Source organism: Trichosurus vulpecula, chromosome 1 (assembly GCF_011100635.1).
Source record: "Trichosurus vulpecula isolate mTriVul1 chromosome 1, mTriVul1.pri, whole genome shotgun sequence".
Lineage (NCBI taxonomy): Eukaryota > Metazoa > Chordata > Mammalia > Diprotodontia > Phalangeridae > Trichosurus > Trichosurus vulpecula.
In genome coordinates this window covers 132576048-132590241 of record NC_050573.1, presented here as the reverse complement: position 1 = coordinate 132590241, position 14194 = coordinate 132576048, and positions in this window count along the sequence as shown.

Sequence of the window (14194 nt, the reverse complement as noted above, 5' to 3'; positions counted from 1 at the left end):
CTAGTGGTTTTATTTATTAATTTAATAGTTTTCTTGATTTCAGTTTTATTAATCTCTCCCTTGATTTTCAGTATTTCCTATTTGGTATTTAATTGGATTTTTTCAATTTGTTCTTTTTCTAGCTTTCTGAGTTCCATGCCCAATTCATTGACCTCCTTTTTCTTTATTTTATTCATGTAAACATTTAGAGATATAAAACTTCCCGTAAGAACTGCTTTGGCTGCATCGCATAAGTTTTGGTATGTTGTCTTATTATTGTCATTCTCTTGAATGAAGTTATTAATTGTTTCTATGATTTGTTCTTTGGCCCACCCATTCTTTAGAATTAGATTATTTGGTTTCCAATTAATTTTTAGCTTATTTTTCCATGGTTCTTTGTTACATATAATTTTTATTACATCACGATCTGAAAAGGATGCTTTGACTACTTCTGCCTTTCTGCACTGTATTGAAAGGTTTTTATGCCCCAGTACATGGTCAATTTTTGAGTACATGCCATGTACCACTGAGAAAAAAGTATATTTCTTTTTATCCCCATTCAGTTTTCTCCAAAGGTCTATCATATCTGCCTTTCCTAAAATTCTGTTCACCTCCTTAACTTTTTTCTTGTTTATTTTGAGGTTAGATTTATCAGGTTTGGAGAGGGAGAGATTGAGGTCCCCCACTAGTATGGTTTTGCTGTCTATTTCTTCCTGTAATTCCCTTAACTTCTCCTCTAAGAATCTGCCTACTATACCACGTGGTACATATATGTTAAATAATGATATTGCTTCATTGCTTATGGTGCCTTTTAGCATGATGTAATGTCCTTCCTTATCTCTTTTAATTAGATCTATCTTTGCTTTTGCTTTGTCTGAGATTGGGATTGCTACCCCTGCCTTTTTTTTACTTTAGCTGAAGTACAATACTCCAGCCTTTGACCTTTACCATGTGTGTATCCCCCCATTTCAAATGTGTTTCTTGTAAGCAGCATATTGTAGGATTATGGTTTTTAATACATTCTGCTATCTACTTCTGTTTTATGGGAGAGTTCATGCCATTCATATTCACAGTTATGATTACTATCTGCATCTTTTTCTCCATCCTATTTATGCCCTGTTTATGCTTTTGTTTCTCCCTTTACCCTTCCACTCCTCAACATAGTTTTGCTTTTGACCACTGCCTTCCTCAGTTTACCCTACCTCTTTATTCCCCTCCTTTACCTTACCATTTTCCCCTTGCTACTTCTTTCTTCCCTTCTGACCACCCATCTCCCTTTTTTCCCTTTTCCTTCCTGCTGCCTGGAGCACAGGTTAGATTTCTATAGTTATCAGGGTATGTTATTCCCTTCTTGAACCAAATCCAATGAGAGTAAAGCTCAAATACTGATCTTCTCCCTCCCTTCCTTCCCTCTATTACAATATGTTTTTGTGCGTCTTCTTGTGATGTAATTTACCCTTTTCTACTACCTCCTTACCTCTTCTCCTGGGACCATCCCTTTATATCTCTTAATTGTATTTTTTATCATTATCGGTTATTTTATACTGATACCCACAGTCTGTGAATATCACTTTCAATTGTTATAAGTATACAGTTCTCAAGATTGACATATATAGATAACAATATATATGTATATATGTAATATACATAATATAACATATATATATATGTATAACAAAATAATCCTACATCATGATGTAACTAATTAGCTTTATTGATTAACTAGGGGTTTTCTTTTCCCCCATTTACCATTTTATGTCTCTCTTGAGTTTTGTATTTGTGGATCAAATTTTCCATTGAGCTCTGGCCTTTTCATCAGGAAGGTCTGGAATTTCTTTATTTCATTGAATGTCCATCTTCTTGCCTGGAAAATTAGACCCAGTTTTGCTGGGTAGTTGATCCTTGGTGGTAGTCCAAACTCCTTTGCCTTTCAGAATATCATATTCCAATTTCTTCTGTCATTTATGGTAGAAGCTAAAGATCCTGCATTATCCTGACTATAGTTCTGTGATATTTGAATTGTTTCTTTCTAGCTGCTTGCAGCATTTTCTCCTTGACCTGGTAGTTCTGGAATTTGGCTATAATATTCCTTGGAGTTTTCAATTTGGGTCTTTTTCAGGGGGTGATCAATGGATTCATTCGATGAGAGTTTTACCCTCTGGTTGTAGGACCTCAAGGAAATTTACCTTAAGGATTTTATGGAAGATACTGTCCAGGCTCTTTTTTTCCTTATAGCTTTCAGGTAGACCAATAATTCTTAGATTGTCTCTCCTGGATCTATTTTCCAGGTCAGTTTTTTTTACAATAAGATATTTCATGTTTTCTTCTATTCTTTTTTCATTCTTTAGGTTTTGTTTGACTGATTCTTGATTTCTCATAGAGTCATTAGCTTCTACTTGTCCAATTCTAATTTTTAATGATTTGTTTTCTCCCTTTATCTTCTCTATATCTTTTTCCATTTGGTTGATTTTACTTTTCAATGAGATATTTTCTCCATTTATATTCTGATTTTCCTTAACCACTTTGCCAATTTTACCTTTTAAAGATTTGTTTTCCTCATTGAATTTTTTTCCATTTTTTTCCATTTTTTCTTTTACCTGCCTAATTTGGTTTTTAAAGTCCTCCTTGAGTTCTTCCAGGAATGTTTTTTGGTCTGGAGACCACTTCACCTTCCCTTTTGAGGTTTCAGATGTGGGTGTAGTGTCCATGCTGTCCTCTTCTTAATTGGTATTCTGGTCTTCCCTGTCTCCACAATACAAATCAATCATCTTGGGCTTCTTAGCATGTTTTTTCATGCTGTTTCTTTTTCCTCCCGGCTTCTAAAGTGGATCTCTGTTTCTGAGGATCAGTGGGCTCTGTCACAAGTTTCTTGTGTTGGAATCTGTGGGTCTGCTCACTGGCTTTATGTTCTATGGCCTCTAGTTTCTTGAGGTATGGGAGAGGGATGATCTGGCTGCTGGGGGGGGTCTCCTCTTCCCCAGGACTGTTCTACAGAATGGGTGGTCTCAGCTCTTGTTTGTGCTGGTGTCTGCCACTTCCCCTGGCTGTGCAAAGCCCAGTCTGGGCTCCTGGCATTGACATTTGTTAGCTCCACCCCCCGGGGCTCAGTTACTCTTGTTGTTCTGCTATTTTAACAACCCAGCTGGCAGCTTCAGTGGGGGCATAAGATCCCTCCCCCACAGCCAGCACCCAGGGGTTTGCGGGCACCCAGGGGGCTGTCAGGACCCAGGAGGCTGCCGGGACGCTGGGAAAGCACAGGTTCTTTTTATCCGCTTAAACAAGAAAAGCACGGTGAAGGGGTTGACCAGCTTACTTTAATCCAGCATTCAGTTAGCATACAGACAACATTCATTTGGTTCAGGGGAAAATGCTAGCATTCAGTTAGCATTCAGTTAGTTCAGCGGAGCATACAGACAAGCATCAAGAGACAGACCAAATACAGATTCACTGACTTACTTCAGGGGAAAAAAAACAGCACCCTGAGGTTCAAAACATTCATTTAGTTCAGGGGAAAAACAAACCAGCACCCTGAACCTCAAAACCAAAATACAAACAAATTACAAATATCAACAGACAGACCCAATACAATTCATAGTTACCAACATCTGGGCTCGGCCCGAGAGCAAGGGCTGGCCCAGAGTCACACTTGCTTGCCGCTGCTTCCCACACCAACTGGAAGAGGAAAAAAAAAAGGGAGCTTCAAGCTGTCCTCTCCCCTCTTATAGAGTTTTTGACATCAGCAAGCGCCACCTGAATGACCAGGGCTGATTGGTTCTTGACTTGGCCCCTCCCTCTAGCGTAGACGTTAACACCTCCCCTCAGCCAGTCCCATGACTCATCACACAGGAAGTTTTCTGCTTCCTGACATGCTCTCTGGGCTTCCTGCCCCGGAAGAGCAAGCCACAGTGTCCAGAGGCTCAATGAGGTAAGCTGAGTCATTCAAAGAAAACAAAGGCCATTCTGGTTACACTCCACCCCTCACAATGTTCTAGGATGCACAATCCAATCATAATTTAAATTAAATTATATATCCTAGAACATTGTGATCCAATTACGCAGGAAACTAAAACATATCATTCACAGTAAAGCAAAACATATCATTCAGTGACATTCCCAAACATTGGTTTATGATTCAAATGCGATCCACCCCTAGATCCCAGCAAGATAATCTCTTCAATCAATCATCCCCAAAATAATTATTAATAATTCAAATGTCCAGAATGTAACCAGTGTAACCAGAATGGCCTTTGTTTTCTTTGAATGACTCAGCTTACCTCACTGAGCCTCTGGACACTGTGGCTTGCTCTTTCGGGGCAGGAAGCCCAGAGAGCATGTCAGGAAGCAGAAAACTTCCTGTGTGATGAGTCATGGGGCTGGCTGAGGGGAGGTGTTAACGTCTACGCTAGAGGGAGGAGCCAAGTCAAGAACCAATCAGCCCTGGTCATTCAGGTGGCGCTTGCTGATGTCAAAAACTCTATAAGAGGGGAGAGGACAGCTTGAAGCTCCCTTTTTTTTTTCCTCTTCCGGTTGGTGTGGGAAGCAGCGGCAAGCAAGTGTGACTCTGGGCCAGCCCTTGCTCTCGGGCCGAGCCCAGATGTTGGTAACTATGAATTGTATTGGGTCTGTCTGTTGATATTTGTAATTTGTTTGTATTTTGGTTTTGAGGTTCAGGGTGCTGGTTTGTTTTGTCCCCAAACTAAATGAATGTTTTGAACCTCAGGGTGCTGGTTTTTTTCCCCTGAAGTAAGTCAGTGAATCTGTATTTGGTCTGTCTCTTGATGCTTGTCTGTATGCTCCGCTGAACTAACTGAATGCTAACTGAATGCTAGCATTTTCCCCTGAACCAAATGAATGTTGTCTGTATGCTAACTGAATGCTGGATTAAAGTAAGCTGGTCAACCCCTTCACCATGCTTTTCTTGTTTAAGCGGATAAAAAGAACCTGTGCTTTCCCAGCGTCCCGGCAGCCTCCTGGGTCCTGACAGCCCCCTGGGTGCCCGCAAACCCCTGGGTGCCGGCTGTGGGGGAGGGATCTTAAGCCCCCACTGAAGCTGCTAGCTGGGTTGTTAAAACATCTGCTGAGGTGAGGGCTGCTGGGACACCTCTCTTCCTGCACTAGTCTCCTTCTGCCACCACAAGAAAGGTCCTCTTCCCCACTTCTCTCACTACTGAAGCCCCCCTTCTGGCTCCTCTGTTTCTCCTGAGGTATTATTCTTTCAGTTTATTCAAGGGAGAGATAAAAGCCATTTTACCTGCACATCATGGCTCCTGGAAGTTCAAGAAGGCAAATTTCAAACTTTTAGACTGTAGGTTAGATGCCTCCAGGCTAGCTGCTCCGGAGGCAGCAGGCTCTGCACTCTGACAGACTCCCTTCCTGGGCTGTGAGGCCTGGGGCTCAGTCGCAGCCATAGCCAGTACTTCTGCCCTAGGCCTGTTCCTGCTCTGGCATTTTGCTGGCCCAGCACTCTCCCAGACTTTCATGCTGGCTGGATTCCTCTCCTCTTCCAGGTTGTTTCAGTCTGGTGCCATTCTCTATGCCCAGTACTCCTACCCCTCTCAGTGTACTAGTGGCTTCTGACTCTCTCAGATCTGCTCAGATTCACTTAGATTCACTTTTTTAGACATATCTGACAGAATTTGTGAGAGAGTTCCAGTAGTTCCTTCCTTTCAGAGTGCCATCTTGGTCAAACATCTCCTTTTCTTTCAGACAATTCTCATATGGCATGATCTTGAGGTCTTTCACCAATATGGTGTCCTTTCTCCTAATACTCTCTAGTTTCTTACCATCCTTGCTAAAATATGGTACCCAGACCTGAACACCATCTTTCAGATGTGACTTGATCAGGGAGGAGAACAATTCTGTGGGCTCCTTGTTCAGGAGTACAATGGCCCTTAGCGATAGGTATGATTGTATTCATTATTTTCCATCCAATGATATTGGTAAAGAAGCTAGAGCCAGATATACTCTCTTCAGTTGTTTGTATGCATTCAAAGACCTTTGATATGTTGAATTGAGGAGTACTATCACAAATCTCTGCTTTGGGGACAGCCTTGCATAAGCAGAAGGAACACCATTATCAAGTCTTGGTTTGTCCACTTACTCTTCTTATAGCCATGGATAAGTCATTCAGCCTCAGGACACCAAAAAACAACGGCTGTGAATAGTAGAGAAAACTTTCAATGGTAGCCTTTTTTTCCCTCCACACCCTCCCTTCAGAATATACCATTTCAAGTCTTAAGTCTCTGCTCAGCACTCTCTCCTGCGGTTCTGAAATTCCCTCTTGTGTTCAGCACTCTCTCCTCTGCATGCTCTGGAAGCTGGCCCTGGGCTCCTGAATCCTGCTGCTCTTCGTTTCTCGGTTTCTTCAGCTTCTCGCTTCTAGTCCTGTTTCTCAGTTTCTGCAGCTTCTGCTCCTCCTTTCTCGGTTTCTTCATCTTCTGCATCAAATAAAATTTCTATATGCAACCTCTCCAGATCCCCATTAATGCCAGCACCTTGCTCCTGTTTTTAGTCATCTGCATTTTGTTTTCCCACTAGCCTATGAACTGCTTGAGAGGAGAAGCTGCCTTCTCTATATCTTCAGCATCTAGCACAGTGCTTGGCACATAATAGGTGCTTCATAAATTCATGTTGACTTATTGACTAACTCTAGTAAGATGTTAAAAGGAAAATTTAAACCAGTAATTTGTCTAGGTTTTATATAACGAAAGGCAACATAGTATAATTTATAGAGGAACTAGCTTCAGAGGTAGGAAGAACAGGATTAAAGCCCCACCTCTGAACACATGCTAACCATGTGACTCCCTGGGTGAGTCACAATCTCTCTGTGCTGTAGGTAAGATCCAGGCCAACTTTGCTGTACTGAAGTTAGATCCATGTAGAATCTCTTTCCAATATATATAAGATTCTAAGTGGAAGAGAAGGGACCATTCTGCAGTAGTAGAGGTAATTCCTTCAACTGGGAGTACCCTATTCCAATGAATTCTAGTTCTCGTCCAGTACCCTATCCCTGTAAATGATAAAATATATGAAGATCATCTTATCATTCGTGGTAAAAACTGGTGTGGTGAGCAGATGAAGAAGAAAAAATGACACTGAAACCACCCCTCAGTTCAGATACAGAAGCATTCTCTGAATGAATGGTATTTTGGCTGCTTCAGAACTATATGGAGGCATGTGCACACATGCACACACACATAAACACAAACACACCTGCACACATGCATACATCCCATAAAGTACAACAAAACTAAAATTCTTTTCAGGTGAAATGAAAATCAGCCAGTTCTATTTTAGGACACACCATCTGTGACAGTTCTGTTTTGAACATCAACAAAATGCTGACACTGCATTACTAAAATGAATGAGACATGACATAAGAAGTAGTCCCAGCCTGCTGCCCTAGATAAATATGGCTCATATTCAACTCCCTTTTTCCTCATTTTGTTGAGAAGTCTGTCATTATTAATAGCAAAACTCTAAAATTCAGGGTGTCATTTTAAAACCTGTTTAAACTCTTACAACCCTGTCAGAGATTAATGGAAGGCATTCAATGAAGGTGTAACAGTTGCCTTTATGTGGCCAAGTTTGGTAACTTGGCCAAAATAACAGGTAAAAACAGTCTGGATGACTACAATGCCTATGAGATTACAAATTAAATTAATTTTATAATTTTTAAAAATATATACTTTTTAAATTATCATAGTTTTCCAAATTATAATGATTATTTCCTTGCCCTTAATTTAATTTCTTGGGCATGAAAATAGGTTCTTGACTTTAACATACAGATGTTACTATAATTTTAATATTTCAATATTTTGATGTCTCTATGACCTCATTCATGGAGGATTTCCTCCAGTGAGAAAACTCACACCCAACTAATTTTAGTCTCTCTTTGAAATCAGTATTATAATGTTTCTATATACAAAATATTTTAATGAAATAATAGAACTTGAAGTTAGATCCACATTGAATCTCTTTCCAATATATATGGTAATTTTCAATATTTTAAATCCCTCTAAAAGAAAATAACACACAACCAATAATATACACTGCAAAATTGCAATGAACCCATGTACACACTCTCTTCAATGCTACAAATCACAACACATTCATTCAATCCATTGCACTTTATGTCCATGGACTCATAGAACTTCTCCCTCTTCCCAAAGTTCCAGCTAAAATAATTTAAGCCTTCCTTTCTTATTTTTTACTATTTTATGGATATCAGTGCCATGTTAGTTCTATTCATCTGTTTTCTCTAATTCTCATTATTCAACTGACCTTCTTATTTTACAGACATCTACGTCTTTGATCATGTCTTTTTCTGCCACTGAATTCATATGACCCCGCCCTTGGTAATAAGCTGCAGTGTATTTACACATACCATGCTATTTTCCATTACTCTTGATTCCTCTTAAATTCTGCTTGCTTATGTTTCCTCATCTACAAATGGGAATAATAATAGCACCTAACTCAAAGGCGAGAGTGCTGGGCCTAGAGGCAGGAAGATCCTTCCTGAATTAAAATCTGGCCTTAAACACTTAATAGTTATGTGACCCTGGGGAAGCCACTTAATCCTGTTTGCCTCAGTTTCCTCACCTTAAAAATGAATTGAAGAAGAAAATGGTAAACCACTCCAGTATCTTCGTTAAAAAAAAAAAAAACCTAAACGGGGTAAAAAAAGACACAGCTCAACAGCTCCCATATTTGATGTAAGGATCAAATTATATGATACTTGTAAATTGCTTTGAAAAACTTAAAATGCCATATGTGTTGTTTTTGCTACTGCTGTTGTTCTTCATAGAATAAGTGTTTTGCCTACTTTTTTCTGTATAGAGAAGTAAATTGATTTATTTTGAGTTCTTTTTCCCCCTCGAACGTTAAGGAACTTGATGACATTTATACATATATATGTGTATATATATATTCTCAGTGTCCTTTATAAATAGATGAATTTGCCAAATATTCTCATCAACAAAGAATCACTCTCCTATTTTGGAATTGAAAATAAAATCTTCTGCAAAACTAGGAAAAAAGAAAACTTAGGGTTTGCTTCTTTTATGTTTTATTTGATATTCTTAAAGTACAGACCTCAGATTTTACTGCTGTGGGGAACACCTGGTAAGAAAACTACTAATACAGATAAGCAATTGATCTGTAACTTTTAGTCTTAGAGAGTTTCCTGGGCATAATGGTAATGTAAATTTGAAGATCTTCCCATCCATTAATAGGCCTGTGTGACCTGCCTGGATCACATGTAAGCCTAAGTTACATGAAGCCTGTAGTGGGAGGAGCTTGCTGAAAGGGTAGAACAAGAAGGGTAGAACAGAAAAGAGCAGGAAGGGTGGAGCAGAATGGAGGAAGGTAGTCAGAGCAGTTAGAGCTGAGGGAGAGAGAGGAAGCAGGCAAAGGCAGTTTTTATTTGTGGAAAGGTTCTGGCAGAGGAAGCCTTGGGAATAGCGGTGCCCCCTGCATTGTTATTGTGTATGTATTTCTTTGTTGATGTGATGGATTTGGCTTTCTGGTGTTGGAATTTGGCTTTCTGGTTTTTGAATAAAAGTTTTGTTTCTGTTTTCCATATATAGAGTCTGTTATACTTTGCAATTCAGAACTATGCCGGCATATTCATAGTCACTGTCGACACTGTGAATATTGCGTTGGTCATACACTGGGTCACTGAGAAATTAAGCTTACTCAGTATCGTAGAGTCACTATGGGTCAGAAGATAGTCAACTTGACTCCAAGACTAGCTCCCTATCACAACTTCATTCTATCCCACATGATGTTGATTTTTAGCAGAAAATCGAAAAACATATTTTTGTGATATTATTCAAATGGCAAGGTATTTACATTCTTTAACGAAAATTTAAGTGATCTATAAGCATTTATTGATAGCAGAATAATAATAGCAATAGACTAATATTTCTATCTTAGAGATGAATAAATTCAAAAGAAAAATGAGTAGAGGAAAACACAGAGATGAACAAATTGATAGGGAACATAGATTTGAAAGCTTTGTAGTGATACATAAATGTGAATAATAAATATCCATATTGTGCAATATTTGTAGCATCTTTACAAAACTTGGCTCCATTTTAGAGAAAGGAAAGGAATAAACACTTATTAAATGCTTAATATGCGCCAAGCATTGTGCTAAGAGTTTTGCGAATGTTATCTCCTTTAAATCTCACAACCCTGGGATGAAGGCATTATTATTATCCCCATTTTAGACATGAGGAAAATGAGGCTGAGAGAGGTTGAGTGATTTACTCAGGATCATATAGCTAGTAAGTTTCTGAGGCTTCATTTGAACTCATCTTCCTAATTTCCAACCCAGTGTTTTATCCACTCTGCCACCTAGCTACCTCCTATTCTAGGGTGTAAATGAGTCACAGGTGTAAAAAGTATAGTTATAATAATAACAATCATCCTTTACATATCATAATACAGAAAAAGACATAAATTAGCAAAATACAGAGACGTAAATTATGAGTAAGTAAAGAAATGGTGAAAAGTGAGTGTATCAAAGACAATGGGTAATAAAGATTAAAAAAAGAAAATAGAGTATTGGATCATATTAACAAGAACCAGAAGCAATCAAAGATAGCTTTTGACAAAGCTAAAAAGGTAAGCCATCATGAAAAGGAATGGATATTTTAAAAGGACAACTGGAAAAAACCGAAGAGCAGTCTTGGAGAAATTAGACTTAGATCAGAATTTTATATCATATATTATATAAGACCCAAATGGATATTCAATAAGAAAGGAAAAAGAAAGTAAGAGAGAAAGAGAGAGTGAGAGAAACAAGAACACGAAAATGAGAAGGAGAAGGAGAAGGGGAAGGAGAAGGAGAAGGAGGAGGAGGAGGAGGAGGAGGAGGAGTAGGAGGAGGAGTAGGAGGAGAAGAAGGAGAAGAAGAAGAAGAAGAAGAAGAAGAAGAAGAAGAAGAAGAAGAAGAAGAAGAAGAAGAAGAAGAAGAAGAAGAAGAAGAAGAAGAAGAAGAAGAAGAAGAAGAAGAAGAAGAAGAAGGAGGAGGAGGAGGAGGAGGAGGAGGAGGAGGAGGAGGAGGAGGAGGAGGAGGAGGAGGAGGAGGAGGAGGAGGAGGAGGAGGAGAATCTGATTACTCTGCACATCCCTCTCAGCTAGATGAAGAAGAAATAATAGTATGTAATAAGGAATACTTCAAGAGATATGGTATCTTCAGAATTAAATAGCAAGATATCACATCCTTTGAAATACTTTTTATTGCAGACTACACCTTATACTTCTTTCTCCTCCTGTGTGACTTAATTTCCCCAATAATAAAATGAGGATAATAATAGCACCTACCTCCCTGTATTGTTGTTAGGTTCAAATGAGATAATAATTACAAAGCACTTAGTACAGTCCCCAGCACATAATTAGTGCTACATAAATCCTAGTTGTTGCTGTCGTTATTGTTATGTTATCCGAGTGTCTCTTACATTAAGGAAGCTGAAGTAACAATACATGAAAAAGAGAGGCATGCAGGGAAAATTTTTGTCAATTAATTAGATGTTACAAAGGACCCAACAGAATGTAATCTTGAGAAGCAGCAATAGATATAATGAATATTAGAATAAGTAGGGGATTATTCTGCTCTATTCTTCCTTGATCAGAGCACTTCTAGTATGCTTTATTCAGTTCTCAGGACTGCCCCACTTGTACTCGATCTCATGAGTTGGGTCCTGAGATGGACACAGGGACATATGGATATAGGAGATGCTTGAATCTGATTGGAGTGGCCCTACGAATGTGTAGGGCTGATTTTAGATTAAGATTTGAAAGAAAGCTATGTGGGCAAGCAGTTTAAATTGGTCTATGACATTGGTTGACAGAGATTTGGAAGGCAGTCCCATAGCTTGTAGGCTGGTGTAATGGTAATTAAAGCGGGACTTTTTACTTTTTTCTCTTTTGGAGCACTGAGTGCTCCAAAAGAGAAAACAGTAAAAAAGTCCCATCTTAATTACCATTACAGCTGGTATGACATATTCCATTTTGAAAGACTTAAAGAATAAATGATTGGCAGAATAAAGGCATCCAAATAGTATTTCTGGTATGCTCAAGGGTCAATAAAATGTTTCACCATCAGTGTACTTTTGTCCTGCTAACTCCAAATGTTAATTTTCAGGAAAAAGTGACTGACAAACTTAAGTCCTTTAAGAGTTTCATGGATGTAATACTTTGGTTTTGATAACCTGAGAAGTTCTGATTAATGTGAATGAAGCCCCCAAGAAAAAGTATGCTTTCTATCCCTCATCCCTTAGAATTTAATTTAGTAGTTCTTATCAATAAAATCTGCATAGATTTTACAGTGGTATTAAAACATATCAATATGGTGAGGGAGAAGATAATCAAAACACAAAAAGAGTAAGGTAGAAAAATAAAAGGAAAAATAAAAGATAATTCAAGATAATTCAAAAGTTATTTTTTTAACTTGAGCAGAAAGGTTTTAGAGAGGATTTATACCTGGGTATACAATCCGATTTTCCTGCTGGCATTTGCAAGGGATGTTTTACATATCCCATAAGCTACAAAAAGCTCTGCTTCCATAGCTTTCTTAATCACTCTTTTAGTTCTATTTTTTTCTGATGTGGTTAGCAATTAATCACTTAGTCAACTATTACTAGAGCTCCAAAATTTGTGCTTCATATTATCTGTGCTATTGTTAATAAGAAGCAATAGAATTAAAGAGCTGGAACTGACCTTAGAGATTGTTTGGTTCAAACCATCCATTTTACAGAAAAGAAAAATGAGGCCCAAAGAGGTAAATTGATGTTTGAGGGGAAAAAATTGGGAGAGGATGCACATCTCATTAATTACATTAAATTCTCTCTAAACCTTTAGCTTATGACCAATTCTAATATAATGATAAATAAGAGAGCCTCTGATCAGTCAGAATTCCCCTACCTCCTCAATACTTGATGAGGTTGCAGTCTATGGAACTCTGTCCATATATAAATGAGCCATTTCTCACAGAGGTGAACATGTGAATTAGGCCTTCCTGAAAGAGACCTATAATCTTGTTTAAATGGCACAGGGGACTCTTGATTACTCCCCAGTGAAGGGGAAGAGGCCTTTTTAAAAAAAAAAGAAACATTCCCTTTCTGATTGTAGTTCAATAACTAGCAATCATGAGAAATGGTGGTAATCTCTTTGGTCAAGAATTTCCAAGTTTGGGGTTTGGGCTAACTAGAGAGGGAAGATTTCTGGAGCAACACAATTATCAGGTGTGCCAATCTCAGGCTTTCATTGTCACTGGGAACTTTGGGGGGTTTCTGAAAGAAGATTTTAAAAGACAGTGGAGCCTCACATTTATAGGCCTCAAAGGGGAAAGGTCCTTCCAACAAGTATCCATTCACCTTGATACCTGGCAACTCATTTTTAATCCAGATCTCTGACACTGAAGGTCACTGAAGAATTCCCTGTATTATCCAAGCAATTCACTAGGGCATATGTCTTTCAGCATGGGCAATGCATATGAACATATCTACAGGAAGCACTCATCTTTGTCTGCACAAAGTTCCAACCTTGTAATCTTAAACGGATGGGGGGAGGGAGTGAACGAAGATTGAAAAGAGGCTCTTTTGATCATACTGCTTCCCCTTATTATACTAATTTCTCCAAAAGATTACTATCCACCAGCATAGCTTTCACGAACTTAAAGTCATCATCTGTGTGCCATAATAAAATATGAGGAAGATTTTAGCAAAGGTATACTATAGCATACCAGTACAATTTCTAGCATGTGGAAAATAACATGAAAAGGAAAACAGAAAATAATTCATTGGACTTAACAAAGGATACTTTAATAGAGTCAAGAGATTCTAAACTGCTCAAATGCTGTCCTAATTTGGTTCCTCATCCATAAAATGGAGAAAATTATCAATCTCATAGAGTTGTGAAGGGAAAAACTGCCCATATAAAATGAGTTATTACTCTTATTTGGGACCAGACCTGAAATTTCATCAGTTCAGCGAAATCTCAGTATGGAAATTTCCTACTCTGATAAAAATAAGCATCCTGTGATTTTTAATCTCAGAGAGTTGATTGGGATAAACAGAAGTTAATTGATTTGCCCAGAGTTGTATAGTTAGTATTTGTCAGAGGCAGTACTTGAAACCAGGTCTTGCTGACTCCATGGTCAGCCCTAAATCCTCTACTCCATGATTCCTCATTTTTATTATTGTTGTTG